The sequence below is a fragment of the Panthera pardus genome, unplaced genomic scaffold (assembly GCF_024362965.1).
Source record: "Panthera pardus isolate Hobbes unplaced genomic scaffold, ASM2436296v1 HiC_scaffold_23, whole genome shotgun sequence".
Lineage (NCBI taxonomy): Eukaryota > Metazoa > Chordata > Mammalia > Carnivora > Felidae > Panthera > Panthera pardus.
This window is the reverse complement of record NW_026526799.1, coordinates 3,984,391-4,005,280: the sequence shown is the minus strand read 5'-3', so window position 1 is coordinate 4,005,280 and position 20,890 is coordinate 3,984,391. Positions and strand designations below refer to the sequence as shown.

The following is a 20,890-nucleotide window of genomic DNA, read 5'->3' as shown; positions in this document are numbered from 1 at the left end:
CACCATGTGATTTCACTTATACGTGGAACTGAAGAAAGAAAATAAACAAAGAAAAAGAGACAAGCCAAGAAACAGACTCCTGACTTTAAAGAACAAATTACTGGGTAGCAGAGGGGAGGTGGGTGAGGGGATGGGTAAAATAGGGGATGGGGATTAAGGAGTGCACTAGGGGCGCCTGGGCGGCTCAGCTGGCTCAGCGTCTGACTTCGGCTCAGGTCATGATCTCTCAGTTTGTGAGTTCGAGCCCCGCACGAGGCTCTGTGCTGACCGCTCAGAGCCTGGAGCCTGCTTCCGATTCGGTGTCTCCCTCTCTCTGCCCTTCCCCTGCTCGTGCTCTGTCTCCCTCTCTCTCAAAAATAAACATTAAAAAAAAAAAAAAAAAAAAAAGGAGTGCACTTGTGATGAGCACCAGGTGGTGCATGGAAATGTTGAATTACTCTATTGTGTATCTGAAACTAATATTACCCCGTATGTTAACTGGAATTTAAATAAAAATTAAAACAAAAAAAAAGAAATGGTATTCTCTACCCCAGACTGCTGGACGTCACCTGGGAGCTGTGAGTGCAGCAGTGTCCGTCACTGGAAGCACACGGGAGCGAGCGACCCCCACTTGCAAACTGGCCTTCACATCGATGGGCGCCTTCTGTTCACATTCTGTCTCTGGAAGGTCACACCGTCTGAGGATTCTGACACGTATTCGTGATTTTATTCCGTTATGTGGCATACCGAGGGAGCATTTGTGCTATCAAAACTCACCCCGTCTGAATCTATCAGGAGAAAAGGGAGTTCTAAACGAAAAAGCAGAGTTCTGTGATTCACGTACTGCGAACACCAAGCCAAGGATCGGAATACGTCCAAGTGATGATTTCTAAAAAGCCAGGCGGCAAGCTGCCCAAGTCCTAACGATTAACGAACCCTGGGACAGCTAATTCAGGAGAGCACAAAATACTGCCGAAGCAGCAGTTTCTCTTCCCTTCGCTATGATGCATCTGCGCACAGAGTCCCATGTTACACCGCGATGGAAACAAAATACAGGAGGCTGCACGCCACACCTGGTATGAGGATATGACTTGGCAACATTATGCCCGATCACGGCAGATGGGATCTTTCTTAAAGGACGGGAAGAACGGCGTTCTCAATTTTAATTTTTTTTTTTTAACGTTTATTTATTTTTGAGACAGAGAGAGACAGAGCATGAACGGGGGAGGGGCAGAGAGAGAGGGAGACACAGAATCGGAAGCAGGCTCCAGGCTCTGAGCCATCAGCCCAGAGCCCGACGCGGGGCTCGAACCCACGGACCGTGAGATCGTGACCTGAGCTGAAGTCGGACGCCCAACCGACCGAGCCACCCAGGCGCCCCAGCATTCTCAATTTTAAATGCTGAGGGCTTTTTTATTGGTCTATAGTACAAATGGGGAGAATGTGGAGTGACAGCTAATGGGTTCTGGGTTTCTTTTTTTTTTTTTTTCACATTTTTTTAAAGTTTATTTTGAAAGAGAGAGAGAGAGAGACACGGAGGGAGGGAGGGAGGGAGGGAGGGAGGACAAGCAGGGGAGGGGCAGAGAGAGAAAGAGGGACGGAGGATCCGAAGCGGGCTCTGAAGCAGGCGCTGTGCTGACAGATCTCATCTGAGAGCCCGACGCGGGGCTGGAACCCATGAACTGTGAGATCTTGACCTGAGCCGAAGTTGGACACTTAACCGACTGAGCCACCCAGGTGCCCCACATGGGTTCTGGGTTTCTTTAAGGAGGGATAAAAATGTTCTAAAATTAGATGGTGTGGATGTCTGTGCAAGTTCTGAATATTAAAAAAAAAAAAAAAAATCAATGAATTGTGTATTTTATATAACTGAATTGTACCATACCCGAGTCAAACTGCGATACCACTGCTTTGGGTTTTTTGTTTGTTTATCGGTTCGGTTTTGTTTCAACATCAAATGTGGAAGAAAACAGGGAGAAGGACGCCCCAGAGGCCGAGTTTTCTGGCTGGGGCAGTTGAGGGATGTCCACACTATGCTGAACACCTTGCCCGCAGACCATGTGGCCGAGACGCTGGAAGGCCGACGGGCTCCGTTTTCGGGGTGACGCTGCGGGGTTAGACTATGCTGGGGAGCCCACTGGGTCGACGAGAGCACTCAGAACGCCCACGGGGAGAAAGGAGGACACAGACAACGGAACCAGGGAGGCAGCAGCAAAGTCCTGGAGCTCAAAAAAAGTCCTCGGGGTCACCCCACAACCATCTGGTTTCACGTCTATTGAGAGTTACCACGCACCCCACCTTTTCTGGGAAAGGAAAGCAAAACGACAGATATCTGAATGGTGGACTGAAAAGATTTAAGTATCTTCATTTGTCTCAGGGACATGATAGGGTTGGATTTTATCTCATTTCTGTCCCGTCAGGGGACAATGTTGAGAAAGTAGAGGGGCTCCTTCAAACTTCAGACTGGGTGGTCTCTCTTCCTACGAGGCAGGAGGGGGACCAGGCGAGGGCCCTGGAGCAGGGGCTGCTGGCCCTGGCCGTGGGACCTGGGACGAGTCCCCTCACTCTGAATATAACGATGCAGGGAACATGATCCCTTTTCCACCTTAGCTCCACTCGCCCAAACGGAATCTAGCTGTCTCTCCTGTGATCATCAGATTCAACAAAAAAATCTTCAAAAAGAGTGACTGTGTGCTTTCACAATTTAAAAAACGTTTTCAAGTTTAAAAAATGTAGGAGTCTGAGACTGGTTTTCTCCTTTACTGGTCAATTAGTCTGAGTTCTGGCAAACTGCTTGAATGGTTCATCATTTCCCCTTCACGTTCCTGGGTAGCAAAGTCAGTATTCTAGGACCGGCTCAAGAAGCCAACCCTCGCTGAATGCGTGGCTACTCCTCTGAATTCGGGTTTGGGAGGAAAAAAGCTATTGTTATCTTAGGATTCACTCCTATTTAAAATTAAAACTGGGGGGGGGGGGGGGGCGGCGCCTGGGTGGCTCAGTCAGTTAAGCGTCCAACTACAACTCAGGTCATGACCTCGTGGTTTGTGAGTTTGAGCCCCACGTTGGGATCTGCACTGACAGCTCGGAGCCTGGAGCCCGTTTCAGATTCTGGGTCTCTCTCTGCCCCTCCCTGTTCATGCTCTATCTCTATTTCCTTAAAATAAATAAACATTAGGGGCGCCTGGGTGGCTCAGTCGGATAAGCGTCCGACTTCGGCTCAGGTCATGATCTCACAGTCCGTGAGTTCAAGCCCCGTGTCGGGCTCTGTGCTGACAGCTCAGAGCCTGGAGCCTATTTCCGATTCTGTGTCTCCCTCTCTCTCTCTGACCCTCCCCCGTTCATGCTCTGTCTCTCTCTGTCTCAAAAATAAATAAACGTTTAAAAAAAATTTTTTAAATAAAAAAAGAAAATAAAAAAGAAAAAAAGAAAAATAAATAAACATTAGAAAAAATTAAAAATAAATAAACAAACAAACAAATAAATAAAATTAAAACTGGGGGGTTGGGCGCCTGGGTGGCTCAGTCAGTTAAGCGTCCAACTTCAGCTCAGGTCATGATCTCACAGTTTGTGGGTTCGAGCCCCGCCTCGGGCTCTGTGCTGACAGCTTAGAGCCTGGAATCTGCTTCAGGGTCTGTGTTTCCCTCTCTCTCTGCCCCTCCCCGGCTCGGACTCTATCTCTCAAAATAAATAACATTAAGCATTAATAATAACATTATTCTTAACATAATAATAAACATTAAACATTAAAAAAATAAAATTAAGGTGCAGACATACCTCAAAAGCACATTTGTGATGTTTCCATTTACACTATCAATTGGTCTCTCAGGCTATCAGATATTTTACGTATTACAAAAAACTGTATCTAGAAAAACAGGTGACAATTATAGAGGTGCCAGATTTGGCAAGCACACGTGTGCGCGTGCGTGCACGTGCGTGCACGCACGCACACACACATACACACACACAATACAGGATTTCTGGCTAAATTTAAATTTCATATAAACGGATAGTTTTTACGTTACTGTTATCGAGTTGTAATTCAGACACCATAACACTCCCCCTGTGCACAGTTCCAGGGGTCTTAGCTGATTCGCAGGATTGTACAGCATCACCGCTCTTTCATTTCAGAGCATTTCCGTCACCCTCCCCCCAAATCCCGTCCTCACTTCTCCCATTGTCCCTCCTCCCAGCCCCAGGCAACCGCTCATCTACTTTCTGTCTCCATGGATTCGCCTGTTCTGGACATTTCATATAAATCCAATCATACGGTGTGTGGCTTTTTTCACGGAGCACAGTGTTTCCAAGGTTCACCCATATTGTAGCATGCATCGACACTTCACTTTTTGGCTGAACGTTCATCCGCTGTATGGATACGGACACATTTTGTTTCCCCGTTCATCGGTGCAAATGCAAATGTGCATTTGCATCGTTTCCACCTTTCGGCCCTTATAAATAATGCTGCTAGGAATTGCTTGTGTACTACGTTTACGTGCGCATGTGTGTTCTTGGCTCTGGGTACATACGCATCTAGGAGTGGAACTGCTGGGTCACAGGGTAACGCTATGCTTAACTCTTTGAGGAGCCGCCAGGCTGACTTCCAAGAGGCCGCACCATCCTGCGGCCCCCCCAGCAGCATAGGAGGGTTCCGATTTGTCCACCTCCTGCCCAGCACTTGTTACTGCCTTTTTGAGGTGTTTTTTTTAAATGGTTTTTGTTGTTGTTGTTAAGTTTATTTATTTATTTGAGAGAGAGAGAAGGAGCACAAGCAGGGGAAGGGCAGAGAGAGACGGGAAGAGAGAGAATTCCAAGCAGAGAGCTTGCAATTCAGAGAGCCTTCTGCTGAGAGAATGGAGCCCGACACGGGGCTCCCACTCAAGAACCGTGAGATCATGACCTAAACCGAAATCAACGGTCAGACATGGAACCACTGGGCCGCCCAGGCGACCTGTTATTGCCTTTTTGATTACAGTCATCCTAGTGGGTGGGAGTAGAGGCTAACAGATACTTAGCACATTCTAGAAGGACACTCATGGACATCCACCCCGAGGAGACAGAGGTGTGCCTACTCCACTGCCTTTCTTGGTTGCTGGTGACCAAGGAAGGAGCCAGACTGCCTATTTCAAAGTCTCTTATTAGCAGGAGAATTTTTTGCATGCTTTTAGAAACACGGAAAACACAGAGAGGCAGGGTTTAGAGAGTGCCAAGAAAGGAGTTCAATAAACAGTGCAGCCAATGGTTTTTCCATGAGGCAACCTGGGGACACGCAGGCCAACCTGTAGACGGCGGGGAGGCCTCATCTCAAGGCTAGGAAGATGCCCTTCCGGTGCTGCCATTCTCTGCTGGTCTGGAGTGGCCTGGACAGAGTTACAGCTCAGCATATCCCTGTGCCCTGGGGAGGGAGACTGACAGAAGCACCCAGTGCTCAGGGAGCACCTCCACTTTTCTTACTTTGCCTCTAAGTTACTCTGACCATCGTGTGGAGGCTTGAGCCGCAAGGAGAGGAGAGCTCCAGATCCTTCTAGAACCTCCCTTTTGCAGCTGGAAATGCCCCAGCTGCTCCTGGCCAAAGGTGCCTGCCAGCAGGGCCCAACAGTCTAAGCGGGGACCCACAGCCCAGAGCACACAGCCCTCCCGTCCCCTCATCTCGGCAACTGTCCTCGCTTCTGGTATTTCATCCCAGCAAGTAGCACTCAGGGGCCACCTTCCTTAGAGACACAGAAGCCACTGCTCGAAAGAGTAAACTAAGGACAGACGGACGATCACACAGCCAAGCTGTGCAGCCTCAGGAACCAGGTCTTGCCCCCGCCCCTGCCTGGACCCCTCGTCCAGACTCCCACGTTCAGGGTCCCCGTGCAGCACAGTCCCTCAGCCTGGTGCCCTGGGAGGTCTCAGCTGCCATCTCTTTTTTCACCATTTATTCACAAAGTGTGCAGAGCACGTGGAAAAAGGTTTGCTCCAAAAAGTTAAAGGTAGAATTATCACAGGACCCAGCAACTCCACATCTAGGCACACACGCAGGAGAACTGAAAGCAGGGATTCCAACAGACCCTCGTACCCCAGTGTTCACAGAAGCGTTATTCGCTTCAGCCGAAAGGAAGAAGCAACCCAGTGTCCACAACCAGATGAGTGGATGAACATATAACGGAACAGTATTTAGACACAAAAGGGACGCAGTCCTGACACATGCTACAACACAGACGAGTTCTGAAAACGTTATGCTAAGCGAGACACAACAGGCTAAAAGACTGTGGGGTGCCTCAGTGGCTCGGTTGAGTATCTGACTTGATTTCGGCGCAGGTCATAATCCCAGGGTGGTGGGATCGAGCCCCACATCGGGCTCCTTGCTGCGTATGGAGTCTGCTGGGGATTCTCTCTCTCCCTGTCTCTGCCCCTCTCCCCTGCTCATTTTCTCTCTCTCAAAACAAAACAAAACAAAACTGTATGATTCCACTTATGTGAATCAAAAAGTCAAGTTCATCAAGAGAGAAAGTAGAACGGTGGGTGCCAGGGGCTGGGAGGAGAGAGGGGTGGGGAGTTACTGCTTACTGGGGGCAGAATTTCTATCTGGGAAGATGAAAAAGTCCTGGAGGCGGATGGTAGTGACAGGCGCAGGGCACGGTGAATGTTTTGGATGGCGCTGAATTGCAAATACGTTTAGAAATAGTTAAAATGGTGAACTTTATCCTATTTTACCATGACCGCAGAGTGTGAGGCACGGCCCCTGGGGGGGGGGGAGTGGAGAACCGCGCAAAGGCGCAGAGGAAACTGTGAACAGCACGCACCGACGGGCAGGTGAAGCGCGGAAGCTGAGCAAGCAGAGAGGGACAGACGAAAGCAGCGAAGAAGGCGGCTAAGGCTGACGCCTGTGGGCACAGAGGTCCCAGGCGGGATGGCCCACGGCATCGAATGGCTCCACGGAGCCACGGATGAGGACCGAAGACGACCCGAAGAGACATGCATCCACAGCGCGTGGTAACAAGTTACACCTTCTCGGTCAAAGAGGCACAGTGAACGAAAACGAGAGCCTTTCAGCTACAAATTAGAAAGAATAGGGAAAAAAAATCAATCACGGGCTGCAAAGTTCTGAGATGGGCAGTAGTGACGGTCATGTAGCAAAATGAATGTGTGTCACGCCCCCAAACTGCACACCTAAAAATGGTTAAGGAGCCCCACATCGGGCTCTGTGCTGGCAGCTCAGAGCCTGGAGCCTGCTTTGAATTCTGTGTCTCCCTCTCTCTCTCTCTCTCTCTGCCCCTCCCCTGCTTGTGCTCATGCTCTCTCAAAAATAATAAACTTATTAAAAAATTTTAAAAATAATAAAAGATTTTGTTAAAAATCCAGGCTGTCAGAGTGGAATGCATCTGTCTCTTTTGCGTATAACTTGATGGTAGGCAATTTATCACCATGCAGCCCAAGCCTTAAAACTGTCCACTCCAGAAGCCAAGCATTCGCTTCTACGAATCTGCTCAGGGGCAACGGAGGAGGGTATGCAAAGATACTCAGGCAAAAGGACGGCCACTGAAGTGCTGTCTACAGAAAATGAAAATAAACACACATACATGCAAAAAACCTCGTAAATAATCCACAGGCTCCAGAGCAAGGCACTCGCTAAATAAAGAACCACATATCCATGCAACAAATACCATTCAACCTTTACAAGCTGTAAGTGCCTACTTACTAAGATGGAAAGATGTTCCTTTTTTCTTTATCCATTATAATTCATTCTCTATTTCATCACAGTTCAATGATTTACACCCAGAAGTTACAAAATCAGGAGGCCATCAACTGTGGCAGAGTCCCAGATCCTTCTGAACAGAACTATCTAGACCTTGGAGGATTTGAATGTCACTCAAAATCTCTTGCTTCAGAGAAAACAAAACAAACAACGAGAAAGAAAGAAAGAAAGAAAGAAAGAAAGAAAGAACAAAAGAAAGAAAGAAAGAAAGAAAGAAAGAAAGAAAGAAAGGAAGGAAGGAAGAAAGAAAGAGAAAGGAAGGAAAGAAGGAAGGAAGGAAGGAAGGAAGGAAGGAAGGAAGGAAGGAAGAAAGAAAGAAAGAAAGAAAGAAAGAAAGAAAGAAAGAAAGAAAGAAAGAAAAGAAAATTAAGGAAAAAACCCCAACAACCTTATAGGTTCCAGGACTCCCACAAAAGCTAGCCAATACTAGGACTGTGGATGTTAAGGACACAGTATTGAGAGAAAAGACAAGGTCACAAAACAGCATCGTACTGTGCTCCCATTCTTACAAACACGAATACTAATATAAATACATATTTACTTAACAAATATTTACTCTAAAGCTACGTAAGAGGGCTGGGCTGGGCACTAAGAATACTCCCGGGAAACAAGTCATGGCCACTGCCTCAGAATCCAGGGAGCTCCTACCTGTCTGTGTTTGGAGCACCTGTGTGCACAGGATAAAGACTGTGGCACGGTGACCATGCATCTGGAGTGTTCTCTGGCAGGACAGAGAACAGGTTTGTTGACTGCACGAAATGTGAAATGGTGTCTCTTGCTTCCCCAGCCAAAGGTCAAATGTACAACCACGTGGACCAAATAAGACAGGTGTGAGAGGGCCCCAGCACCAGCTGACAGATGGAGCCAGGCAAGAACTTTCTACAGCACGGTGCCTGTGGTTAACAATATGACATTGTGTCCTTGGAAATTTGCAAAGAGGGTAGACTTACGGTAACTTCTTAGTGTGCGTGCGCGCGCACACACACACACACACACACACACACACACAAATAAGGATGATGATGATGAAGAAGGAAGAAGTTTTTGGAAGGAAGGGAAATATTTATGGCACAGATAGTGGTGACAGTTCCATGGTGTGTATGTATCTCCAGGCTCATTAAGTTGTATACATTAAATATGTACAGTTTCTTGCAGGTCAATGATACCTCAGTGAAGGGGTTGGTTTAAGTTTATTTACAGGGGCGGGGGAGGGAGCATGACCCGGGGAGGGGCAGAGAGAGAAGGGGGGAGAGAGAGAAGAGAGAGAGAATGAATGAATGAATGAATGAATGAATGAATGAATCCCAAGCAGGCTCTGCACCACACAGAGTCTAACTTAGGGCTTGAACTCACAAACCATGAGATCATGACCTGAGACGAAGTCCAGAGTCGGACGCTTAACAGACTGAGCCACTCAGGCGCCCCACCAACAAAGTGGTTTTTAAAGAAGTTTAGATAGCAAGGGGACAGAGATGACAGAAGCTGGTTGGGAATTTGGCACCAAGGGAACTGAGCCCCCATGGTGCCCTCTGAGCCCCCAGGCGTTTGGCTGAGTATCTCCCAAACCATGGGCTGCTTTAGAAAAAGCCAGAGCCCTCATTTTTTCGTTATTATTTGGGCTTGATTCTACCTCACAGTTAACTCACTGGTTTCCAACCTCGTGACCAGGAAGTACTCATTTATTATTTGTATCTTCCCCGTGGACCTCATCTATTGAAAGATTTTGGCCTTCCAGGCAGTATTTATGAAAGAAAAATCTGTTTTCTCTTATCCTTATTGATCAAAGTCACATAAAACTGCCAAATAGCTTTCTAATCAGCAGGATTTCACCAAGGTGGCCTCAAGGATTGATAGGATTCCAGCCAAAGACAAGGTACATTAGTTACCAGCTCCAGCGGTGGGAAGGGCTGAACAGTTGCCCTTTGTCTCGGGGAAATAATGAGACGTGGGGACACCTGTCCCTGCTCTCCCAGGCCCCCGGGCGGGAATGGCTGGACAGCCACTTCCCTTTGTGCCCAAGGACACTGAAGGTGCACCCAGGGGGTGCAAGCAGTGGGGAGGAGGGGTGGGGGGGGAAAGGGGAATGGAAGGGGAGGGGGAGGGGACTAGGGGAAGGGTTGTGGGGAAGGGGAGGGGCAGTGGGGGGGAGGGACAGTGGGGGGGAAGGGGGAAGAGGGAGGGGCAGTGGGGGTAGGAGGAGGGAGAGGGGAAAGGGACTGGGGAGGGGTGGGGTGGGTGAAGGGGGAGGGGCAGTAGGGGTAGGGTGGATCTGTCCCTTGGGGGCAGTAACAAGGCCCCCGTGTGTGCACACACACGGGAGAAAGTGACACCTTCGGAACTTAACTACAAGGCTGAAGCACTAGATGTCTTGGAAGAAAATCTAGAAAATAAAAATAAACCCATTGTTCTAGAGCCGCAGGAGCTTACTCGGACACATGGATACACAGGAACAGGGCACCTCCCCCCACCCGCCCTTGCTTTGCTGCAGTCCCACGCGTGTGGCAGATCCAAAATATTTGCTAAACTACATTCTTTGGCTTTGATGCGACGTGGAAATTCTATCACTCGTGTCCAGCAAGGCAAAACCCGTTATGTCCCACAATCGTCAAGGGCAAAAGTGTAAACCAGCTTGTCTGGTTCAAAATGACAGGGGTGGGGCTCCAAAACAGGCCTCTTCTGGTCCCTGGGGTCAGCCCTGGGACAGCTGCTGAGGACAAAGCTCTGCAGGAGGGAGCCAGCCTGCAGGACAGGTGCACCACCCTCCCTGCGGGTATCGTGGAGAACCCCCAAAGAAAACCCAGGGGGCCGGGAGCTGGCAGGGCTGTTGGAGCCCGCGTCGCCCACACGTCCACTCCACTGCGCTCATAGAGCCCTTCAAAGATCCAACAGTTGGCCCGGGGGACACGACATGAATGCGGTACCACCCTCCCCCACCGCGCTCACCGCGCCCACTCCAGGCGAGCACAGAGCACAGAAAGCCGACACCCGAGGGTACGGGTACTGGGACTCAGGTGTGGCCACCAGAGGTGTCTGCCAGGGACCCTGTAGGGCAGCGCGATCTCGTTGGGGCACTCAGATTCCCCTCCCACCCCAGCCTCGTTTCCGTTTACTACTCGAGTACCAGGCCCCCCTTAGCAGGGGGCTTGCTCCTTCCCAGTTCTTCTCCAGGGACTGTTTCCACACGCTCACTTCCAGGGCATCGAGAGGCATCTGTACCTGCGGCCCAGGTGCCTCGGCTGATCTCTGCCTGCATCTCTCCTGCCAGCCGCTCTCCTGGCAGCCCTGTTCAGGGACTCCCACCCGGCAAGCCAGAGACCCGGGGACCTGCTGCACCCCGCAGCCGGGGCCCTCAGCCTCCTTGCGAGCAGTGTCCTCAAACGGGCCGCGGCTGCGCTGAGCCGGCTTGCAAATGACCGTGCAGCGTACGATCCCGAGGGCGTCCATCTCCGGGTGGTCACGAAACACCTGCCTACGTGCGTCCAGTAGCTGCCACACGGCAGGTATGCAGAAGGTATCTGAAGAAAGGAGCGCCTTTCGCCTGTCCTTGGGCTGAGAGCAAAGAGCCTGTTGACAAGGAGATCTCCTCGAGCCTCCGGGTGCAGAGCTGAGCCTGGGACAACTGCAATGCCCGGGGGTCACTTCTGACCATGACTGGTCTCGCCCTTTTACCCGTGTGCCATTCAGATACATGCCATGTGTCCGTGACGTGGAAAAAGACTGGGAAACGCCAAACTTGATGAGAATAGCATCTTTCTGTGTCTGGATCCTTTCTGTCGGTACATAAATAAGCTCAGGTCTCTCCCATCTGTACCAGACCCACAGACCCACAAGACAGCCCCCAAGCGCCCCCCAACATTCCTTCCCGCCCACAGGCCCCTGCTCCGGAAAGCACCAGGCCGCTCTCGGCAATACAGGATCAGGAGGCCCACGGGCACGTTCGGTGGCTGGCCTGGTGCCCAGCACAGTAAGGAGCCACCCTCCCTTCAGCACTGGGCCACCACTCTTGCACGGGAGGCCTCTGCCCTCCCCATGCATGATGATACATTCCTAGGGTAACAATTCAGTTCTCCAACTCTTCCAGCAAAGAGGCTCCATGGGTCGAGTGGACCTCAGATTCCAGCCTTATTTACAAAAAGGTCAACCAGAAGTTATATGGAACGGCCAGTACCCGGAAGCGTTAAGTCAATAAATTAACATGAGAGTACGGTGTAACCACCTGAAAAAGAGAACATTATGACTATACAAATATTGTTCCCTGCAGAGCCAAGAAATGTGCTAGGCTCATATTTCTTCCTGTACAGTTCCAATGTCAACAGCCAAGTGCTCCTCAAAGAAAAAAAGCTCCCAAAATCAAGGTCAAAGAGAAGCTTGTTCATGCTCTCCCAACCATTCAAAACACAGGCAGTATAGGGGCGCCTGGCTGGCTCAGTGGGTAGAGCATGCGACTCTTGATCTTGGAGTTGTGAGTTCAAGCCCGTGTTGGGCATAGAGTTTACTTAAAAAAAATTTTTTTTTAATAAAAGCAGGCAATATCTTAGTGTGCCTCATATTTGGAATAAGACATGCTGGTGACTGCTTTTATTTTTTTGTGGGGTTTTCTGTTGCCTTCTTTTTCCTACTGAGAGAAAGAAACATAGGCCATCCCCCACAACCCTACTGTCTTCCAGCTTCTTGTGCGTTCTGTCCATCGTCTGGAATCCATTTCAGTGTCTGTCCTGAAGATATTATTCTTGGAACCAACGACTCTCAGTTCTAACTTGCACCAGGTGCTGTGGAGGCCCGCTGACAGCCGTCTGTCTGGGAGTTCTTTTCTCTGGACTCCTGGAAGCCACCAAATCTCTCTGCCTCCCACTGCCTCCTTCAGGGTTGTTTTCACCCTTGTTTTGCTGGTGTGGACACTCAAAATGAGTGGGAAGCAACCTTAAGGACCTGCACATCTGTAACTGTCTTTATGGGGCACCTGGGTGGCTCAGGTGGTTTAAGCGTCCGACTTTGGCTCAGGTTGTGATCTCGCGGTTTGTGAGTTCGAGCCCCACGTCGGGCTCTGTGCTGACAGCTCAGGGCCTGTAGCCTCCCTTGGATTCTGTGTCTCCCTCTCTCTCTGCCCCTCCCTTGCTCACACTCTGTCTCTCTCTCTCAAAACATAAACTAAAAAAAAAATGTAAGGGGCGCCTGGGTGGCTCAGTCGGTTGAGCGTCCGACTTCAGCTCAGGTCACGATCTCGCGGTCCGTGAGTTCGAGCCCCGCGTCTGGCTCTGGGCTGACGCCTCAGAGCCTGGAGCCTGCTTCCGATTCTGTGTCTCCCTCTCTCTCTGCCCCTCCCCCGTTCATGCTCTGTCTCTCTCTGTCTCAAAAATAAATAAATGTTAAATTTTTTTTTTTTTTTTTTAAATGTAACTGCCTTTATACCTGACTGGTTTGGCAAGGTGTGTCAGTTCCCTAGGGCCACTGCAACAAATCAAACTTGGTGGCTTTAAACAACAGGACCCTATTTTCTCACAGTGAAGAGGCCAGAAGGCCACAGTCAATGTCTCCGGGCTACAACTACAATGCCAGGAGGGCCGTGCTCCCCACAGAGGCTCTGGGGAAGGACCAATGTCCACCCTCCTCCAGGCTCAAAGCCCTCAGCTTAGCATCTCCAAATAATTCCCCATCTCAAGACCCTACTTTGATCCCATCCGCAAAGACCCTTTTATCATACGTGGTCACATCTACAGGTTGCAGAGACTGGGATGGAGTATCTACCGGGGGCGGGGAGCGGGGGGGGGGGGGCGTTTTTCAGTCGACCACACCGGATATGAAATTTTTGTTTTCAATCGTTAACACATGCTTTTCGCTCAAAGCCTTACTAGTATCCTGCCTCCATTCTATCTGATGAGAAGTTTATTTCACTGGCTCTTCCTGACTCCTGACTCCTTGATGCTCTCTGGCACTCCACATGCTCGCCCCAGCTGGTCACCCCTAGTACCAGGGCTTGGAACACCATCCACCTGCCCCAGGGCCACGCCAGACCAGCGCAGACTTCACTCCCACAACACCAACCAGCCCGCACTCCCAGCCTGGACTCTGCCAGTAAGCACGCTCATTCTCTCCTACTAAACACAGTGTCTATAGGAGTGCCAAGGAAAGTTCCAGGGCTGCCTGGGTGGCTCAGTCCGTTGAGCATCTGACTTTAGCTCAGGTCATGATCTCAGGGTTCATGAGTTCAAGTCCCACATCGGGCTCCACGCTGACAGCTCGGAGCCTGGAGCCTGCTTCGGATTCTGTGTCTCCCTCCCTCTCTGAACCTCCCCTGCTTGTGCTCTCTTTCAAAAAATAAACATTTAAAAAAAAGTGTTAAAGTTCCAGCTTTTAGCACGACTTCCCGTTCCTGCCCTGGGCTGGACCTGTGGGCTTGGTCAAGAGGCCCTCTGGAGTCCTCAGGGCGGACTGGCCCCCCGGCCCACCCCCCAACCCCCCCAGCCCCTGCCCCCGTACTCAGGCTCCTCTGACACACTGTTGGCATTACCATTCCCCCGCCTGCTTTCTATCATCCGGAAATGTGCTGCAATCTCTCAGCTCCTGCTAATTCCCTGCAGTTCCCTGCCGTAGGATTATGCTGCTAGTAATCGTTTTATTATCATTTTAATGGGTTCTGCGGAGGGAAGGCGGAGGGAAGTCGCGTGTGCTGAATCTCCCATCCTGGACGCTGAGTTACTCTCGTGTTAATTTTTCAGTTACAACTTGCATATGCTGAAGAGATAACAGACATTCTATTCTAAGCCCCTCGTCCTTGACTCCTCTTGGTGGGAGCTGAGTGGGGCGGGGGGGGGGAGGGGTGGTGGCGGTACAGCAGGGTTCAGACTCACAGCCCACCTTGTCCGACCTCCTCCCTGTCCGAGCTCCGCTGCTCAAGGTGCAGATCTGCCGGGGCATGTGGAGGAAGCGGGAAACGGCACGCGAGCTTCCTCTTTCCAGGATTTTTTCTTTTAAACCAGCAAAGTGCCTCGGTGGCCTTCCCTCTAATGCCGGATGCATGCGTGGAGGCGTTAAATGAAAAGACTGGACAGCTTTAAATCAGCACATCTTTTCTGGTTCCATCAGTCCAAGAGAACCTTTTTACTCAAAAGCAAAGCCCGCAGGATACATCCCTGTTTCACAAAGGCCCGAGTTTAAAAATAAACACGGGCGTTTGAAGGAGCACAGAAATAGTCTGCGCCCACAGTGCCTTACAACGCGAGGCATATGCGGGCTCGGAAGGAGCGAGAGGCCGCGGTCCACGGAAAGTCAGCCCTTGTAGACCTCAAACAATGACCCACGAATGAAGGCAGCCGTTTTTGTGCCGGATCCCCTTGTACTACGCCGTGTGGGCCGCATCCCATTCAAACCAACCACAGGCGTCCACCCTGGCCAGCTATTCACCAACAGGCTCTGAAGGCAGCCCCCGGAGCTGGAATTCGAATCCTCACCAGCCTTTGTCTCCACCTGACTTTGTGGTCTCCTCCCCGGCGATCCCTGTACCCAACCTCCAGGCTTGACAGAAGTCCCCGTGCCTTCAGGCGATGCCTCTCGTGTGTGTCCACCCCCCCACCGGTCAGAATCCTCTCATCCATCAAGACAAAGTGCAAACCAGTCCCCTCTTCCATCTGAAGCACCTGGTTCCACCACCAGACCGCGTTCTCTCCCCGGAGCCCAGCTCTCTGCACCCTCCCACTCTGTCTCGTTTGGGGGGGACCTAGTCGTGTGCCATACCCCCCAGACTGGGGGAGGAGCCCCCTTGAGCAGGGATCGGTCTTCATTTCCAAAGGCCCCGCAGGGCCTTGACAGAGGAAGAGCTCAAAGTTGAAGCCAGGAGCTTTGAGTGAACTCAAGTAGCAGAGGGCCCGGGGGACGAGCTGCCAGCTGGCGGGATCCTGGCACTTCCACAGGGTAGGAAGGCAGGTCCTTGCTGGACAGCAGTGGAAACTCTCTCTACAGCAGACCTGGCAGGTTACGCTCTCCTCCCAGGCACGCGCACACACGTGGGCCTGAGTCGCATCGACCGCCCCAGCTCCAGGCTGCACAGGGCAGCTGGAGGCCCAGCATAGGGCTTCCCTACCGGCAACCTCCTCCCTAATCCCCAGTGTGCGGCACAGGTGACCTCTTCCAATGTGCCCTGCCTGGCCTGAAAGCACGACTCTGCCAGCGTGGGCTCGATGGCCACTGACCACATCTTCTGTGCCGTGTCACAGCCAGAACCTGGCAGCAGTAAACGTGTCTCGACAAAGGAGAGAGAGGGCCGCCTGGGTGGCTCAGTCGGTTGAGTGTCTGACTTCAGCTCAGGTCATGATCTCGTGGTCTGTGGGTTCAAGCCCCGCATCGGGCTCTGTGCTGATAGCTCAGAGCCTGGAGCCTGCTTGGGATTCTGTCTCTCTCTCTCTGCCCCTCTCTCTCTCTCTCTCAAAAATAAACATTAAAAAAAAAAAAGAAGAAGAAGAGAGAGCAGAGGAGAGAGAGAGAAAGAGAGAACAAGAGAGGACAGGAGCAAGCACCCAGCAAATACGTCCTATTTCTTCAGGTTTGGAAGGAAAACGTCCAGAGTCCCGGTAGGTCTGCAACAGGCAGAAATAAATGCCTAACAGAAGCATGTCGTGTCCCCCGTCACTCTGTGGAACGCTCTGGTTGCTGTGTGTGGGCTCCAGGTTATAACCCACCCAATGTGGGACTACAGAACTGGGTCTTCTCTGGTTTCTTCGCTCTTTCAGAAAAGGTCTGATGCTCGGCTTTTAGCAGAATGAGGCAGCCGGCAGGTGCCAGCCAGCTGGGGCCCGTGTGTGCGGCCCAGAGTCTGGCCCCAGAACAGCCCGTGCCTGTTCCCTTGCACCAAGGACACGTCGCCCGTCTCCTCCAAAGGGCCAGATGGCTGTGTGTAGACTTCTCCCCACTTCATTTTTATCTTCTCCAAGTGCTCTGCATCAAGCTTGCATTCTCAGATGTGCGGGTTTGTGTGCACATTCACATCTCGAGTGAAATTCATGCTCCCCTCCTCTGTGTGTTTTTTCAGGTGGAAATACCTTTCCATGGTCACACAGCAATGCCTCGATCCTCCCCTCCCGTCTCAGCAGAATCTCCTGGAGGTACTTCCGGAGGCTTTAGCAGGTGCCGTCTCCCACTGTGTGCCTTGATCCTGCTGGGCACTGACGTCATAGCTCACCTGATTTTCCCACCAACCTTGAGAAATCAGCATCTGACTGCTCATTTTACAGAGGAAAACAGAAAGGGGGGCACGATACAGTAACCTGCCCAATGCCATAGTCATTAAGTGACAGTCACCTAAACTGCCTGAGCCCAACACACAGGGCTTCAGGCACCCTTCATGCCAGTCTATTCTGCGTGTTCCCAGTGATGTCCCACACCCGTGCTCCACTGACCCCCTCCCTAGATGGCCCGGCCACTCTCCCCTCTCCCCATCACCACGGTCAGGCTGAGACGCTCTTGAGGAACTCGGCAGGTCCCTGAGCAAACAGACTCATGCTTATCTGTCTCTCACATAGGCTGCCTTCCTGCAGCATCCCCACAGCCCTTCCCCAAGTCCCAGTAGGCAGCAGAGAGTCCAGAAAATTCTGTCTGAGCTCCAGTTCCTGACCAAGGGCTCACAGACCCGAAAGGTGCCTTTGAGGCCCGTCTGGACCATGTTGATCAACCAACCCCCAGATCAGCAAGGTGGGGCTCACCTGTCATTTCAATACAGCCCGCCTCCTGGGTGGCTACAGAAAACCTCCCTTGGGCCCCCCAGGGTCTCTCTGCAGCCTCCAAATACCAAAACAGATCTTTTCTTCCCACAGCACTAAACAAATACCCTGGGAAACCTCCTTTTCTCCCAAGCTCCATGCACCCCCCCCCCCCCACCCCCGGCGCCAACGTGAGGCAGGCCTCCTTCTGAGTGCGGCCCTGAAAGTACCTACTCCCTCCTGGCTGTCCCTGGACCACACCTTCCCACCTGCCACCCTCTCAAATGGCACTTCCTCGGGCAAGCTAAGATGCTGCCTAATGTGTGGTTCCCGCCCCCCCCCACCACCACCACCGAGCAGTTCTCTGAGACAACCAGCTGGGTGTCCTACAATCCACCTCAGTTCTGACACGGTCTACCTGCAGACAGTCTCAGACCCCACGGGGGAAGGGCTCAGCCCACGTGACCGGCCCCTCGCTCCTACTTCTGCCGCCAACTGCAAGTCCAGGCTGTCACCTGTGCTCCTGACTTACCAGCTGTACCTAGGAGGTTCCCACACCCCCTTCTTGGGCTCATCAATCTGCTAGAGCGGCTCACAGAACTCAGAGAAACTTTGTACTCACTAGATCACCAGCTCGTTCTGGAAGGATGTCATTCAGGAACGGCCAGACGGAAGTGACTCATGGGGCACGTTGTGGGGACAGGGTGCAGAGTCTCCACGCCCTCTCGGTGCACCACAATCCCCAAATCTCCATGTGTTCACCAACCCAGCAGCCCTCCCAGCCACCCTTTTGGAGTTTCATGGAGGCTTCATTATGTGGGCATAGTTGATGACATCACTGGCCACTGCCAGCTGATGCAGACTCCAGCCAGGTCCACTCCTCGAAGGGGGCGGGGACTGAAAGTTCCAACCGCGTCACCACAGGGCTGGCTCACCCCCTCCCCCTCCCCCCCAGCTGCCTTCCTCAGGACCTTTCCAAAAGCCACCTCGGTAACATAACAAAAGACACCTTTCTGGCTCTCAGCTCCGGGAAATTCCAAAGGTTTTAGGAGCTCTGTGCCAGGGATGGGAAGACGACCAAATACATATTTATAATAAAATACTGTATCACAGCAGCCCCCAGACCCCGACTGCCGGCCCTGTAACTCCCCCTCTGAGCACTGCCCCCGGCCGGACCACTGTTTTCCTCGCTGCCCCTCCAGACACCTTTTCCCTCCCCCCAAAACTCCCCAGCTTTCAATCTCTCCTCTTCCGGCTGTCATCCACTACCCCTCCCAGTCCACCACTCTACCCCTCCCCACCCACCCCCCTACCCTCTCCCCCTCCCTATCCGCCCCTACCCCCTCCCCCTCCCCAGCCACCACCCTACCCCTTCTCACTTACCACCCTATCCCTCCCCGTCCACCCTACCCCCTACCCCTCCCAGTCCACCACCCCTCAGCACAGCCAATCAGCAACCCCCGTGTCACTCCCTCACTTCTCCATGATTTTAGCTCCTAGGCCTCATCCCTCTGTCTTACATGACCCAGCCTTCTCAGTCATTTCAATACACACACACAGATGAGCCTCCCCCCACCTTTTCTCTCCCCTCAGCCCTGCAACCCTCAGTCATAACCTGCCCAGTATTTGTAATTCCAGCCTATCCAGAATCTTCATTACCTGCCTCTCCCTCTGCAAGCAGACACCCCCTCCAGCCCAGCCTATCATACTTCCAGTCATCTTTACCCACTGGTTTCCCAAGGCACTTAACACCTGCCACCCCCAAATACAACACTTTGGCATACTTGTTATTTTTAACTAAGGTCACTTTATTTTTTTTTAAGTTTATTTATTTATTTTAGGGGAGGAGGGGCAGGCAGAGAGAGAGGGAGGGAGGGAGGGAGGGAGGGAGGGAGAGAGAGAGAGAGAGAGAGAGAGAGAGAGAGAGAGAGAGAGAATCCCAAGCAGGCTCCACACTGTCAGCCCAGACCCTGATGCGGGGCTTGAACTCATGAACAGTGAGATCATGACCTCAGCCGAAATCACAAGTCGGATGCTCAACCGACTGAGCCACCCACGTGCCCCTAAAGTTACTTTAGAAACATCAGGTTCAAGAAGGATAATCTGAGTCTTCTCTGTCTCCCTAAAAGCAGGAGGTGAATCTCCCATGTGAAGATGTCCTTCCTGGACCAGGAGGACGGAGGGCATCCTTATCACCAGAGACAGGAAATCCAAGGCTCGAAGGCTGTGTAACCAAACTGTTACTTCTTCACTCATCCAGCACACCAAGCTCAAACCTGTCTCCTCAATTCTGCCCAAGTTTATTGGTTCTTTGTCTAAAAGGTGAAAAGGCTGCCTGCTTTGGTCACTTCTTCGAGCCCCGTATCTTTGGGGCTCCCATACATAGTTAACATTTTCTCTTCTTAATCTGTTTTATGTCCATTTAAATTATTAGACCAGCGAAGAATCTGAAAAGGAAGAGAGGAAAAGTATTCCTTCCTTACACCACAAAATTTACTTGTTATATTTTACTCATTTCTTAAAGTTTATTTATTTTGAGAGAGAGAGAGAGAGAAAGAGCAAATGAGCAGGGGAGGGACAGAGAAGAGAGGGAAAGAGAATCCAAAGCATGTGGGGCTCAAACTCACGAACTGTGAGATCGAGACCTGAGCCGAAATCAAGAGTTGGGCGCTCAACCAACCGAGCCACCCAGGCGCCCCTATTTGTTCTATTTTAACTTATTGTATGTGTCGTTCAAACATGAGCTTCATGAAGACAGGGTTCCTCGTCTGTCTGGTTACCGATATCCTCAATAAGTGAACAGCTCTTAGTGCAAATATAGACACTAAACAAATACTTGTTGAATTAATGAATTATAATGAACCGTTTTGTAATTACTCAACATCCACTTTCCCTACAAGGACAGGGCCAAATCCATCTTAGTCACTCTTGGAGGTACTCGGTAAATGTTACTTAGCTGACTGGAAGCTGGAGCACAGGTAGGATGTAAGGCACTCACTGCTGGGCTAACTGCTGTTCACAAGGTAACCTCCCCCTGGAGCTCAGCTCCGCTCCCGCTGGCTGCCACCTTGACCCAGGCGAGCTAAACTGAGCTGTCGACTCTGATAAACCCAAGGACACACCAGAAGCCCTTGGACACAGAGATAGGAGCACATACAGTGGTTTCTGTCTCTGCCATGCAAAGATGTGGTCCTACAGACGAGGGGAAACTGATGATATCAGTTACCAAGAACAGCTCCAGAGATCACTTGAAAATTTTCATTCTAAAACCCAATTACCTAGAAGACCCTCACCATGAACTTCTTCTAGGAAAAAAAAAAAAACAACCCACACTTAACAAGGTCCCATCTAGGTATCAGGTCAATTTCCAGCCTGTCTCTTCCTCTTCAAGCTGCACCCGTCATTCACCGGGTTAGTTTAACCATTCGTGGGTGAGAGACCGGCTCCAGGGAAAGGGACAGATGAATAAACCAAACAAGTTTTAGAA

At 51.3% G+C, this 20,890-nt stretch overlaps 1 protein-coding gene across 3 annotated transcripts in view; it reads right to left on the bottom strand.

The window, feature by feature from the left end:
• Positions 1-20,890, bottom strand: part of HOMER2 (homer scaffold protein 2) — a 93,654-nt gene that overhangs the window by 51,956 nt on the left and 20,808 nt on the right. Inside the window, exon 1 of one of the 3 annotated variants that reach the window (XM_053888639.1) lies at positions 18,026-18,217. The exons of the other annotated variants lie outside the window; for them this stretch is intronic. The gene's annotated coding sequence lies outside the window, so the exon portion shown is untranslated. Of the gene's footprint in view, positions 1-18,025; positions 18,218-20,890 lie in introns of those variants that run through there. 3 annotated transcript variants of the gene reach the window in all.